This window comes from Myotis lucifugus, unplaced genomic scaffold, assembly GCF_000147115.1.
Source record: "Myotis lucifugus unplaced genomic scaffold, Myoluc2.0 scaffold_1773, whole genome shotgun sequence".
In the NCBI taxonomy this organism is placed as follows: domain Eukaryota; kingdom Metazoa; phylum Chordata; class Mammalia; order Chiroptera; family Vespertilionidae; genus Myotis; species Myotis lucifugus.
This window is the reverse complement of record NW_005872821.1, coordinates 12,533-13,667: the sequence shown is the minus strand read 5'-3', so window position 1 is coordinate 13,667 and position 1,135 is coordinate 12,533.

Below are 1,135 nucleotides of genomic sequence, written 5' to 3'. Positions count from 1 at the left end.
TTCTGAAATAATGTCTGCACCTCTCTACCTCCGTATATGGTACTAACATTATCGCCATTTTCGCGCACAAAACGCCGACCCGTAGCCAGAGCCAAGTTCGGGCCAACATTGTGTAGGGAGACGGGCCAAGTGAAGAAAACTTGATGGCTGAGGGGTTCTCAAAGAAAGCTGCCCCGTTACGGCCCCCCCCTCGCTGCCCCCCACCCCGGCGAAAGCGCTTGGAGAGGCAGGTTCTGTACATCGGGAGCTGACGTGAAGTCCTGTTGCATGTGCGCCGCAACTGAACAAAAATTTATATTTTTTTTTCTTGATTTCAGGGAGGAAGGGAGAGGAAGAGGGAAACATGATGATGAGAGTCGCTGCTGGGCTTCGCCCCCACTGGGGAGGGAGCCCACCACCCAGGCGCGGGCCCTGACCCCCGGGGTGGAAGCCGGGAGCCTTGGTCTGCGGCCGGCGCTCTAGCCTCCGAGCCTCACCGGCCAGGGCTTGGCTGCGTTTTAGAGCAATGTCCCTCCTGCAGGCGTGTCCGGCCGCGTCCCGCCTCAGCCGCAGAGGCCCCCCGCTCAGCGCACCGTCTTGAAATTGTTAGTAATTTTGCACAAGGAGCTCCGCGTTTTCAGGTTGCGCTGGGCCCTGCAGGTTTTGTAGCTGACTTTGCCCTTGATTTGCAAAACAGTTACGGAACATCCAAGCGGCGAAAAGCCATGCTTTTAACCCTGTGGTTCACTTTCAGATGGTGTTCATGTAACTGCTGTGCTGGAGACAGTCTGGACCTGTTCCCCTCTCCACCTGGTTTTGTTGTGACTGTTACAATGTCAGTGTTTGGGACACGTGCTGTTCCACTGACTTATTTCATCACCAAATACTTTTATTTTTAAGGAGTGGTTCCATCTCTCACATGTTTTTATTGATTTCAGAGAGGAAGGGAGAGGGAGAAGGAGAGAGAGAGAGAGAAGCATTGATGTGAGGGAAACATTGATCAGCTGCCTCCGTAAGCGCCCCAACCGGGGATCAAACCCACAACCTGGACATGTGTCCTGACCGGGAACTGAACCCGTGAACCTTCAGTTTATGGGACAACAATCCAAACAACTGAGCCACACCGCCCGGGGCTACACTGATTTTCCTTAGGGCG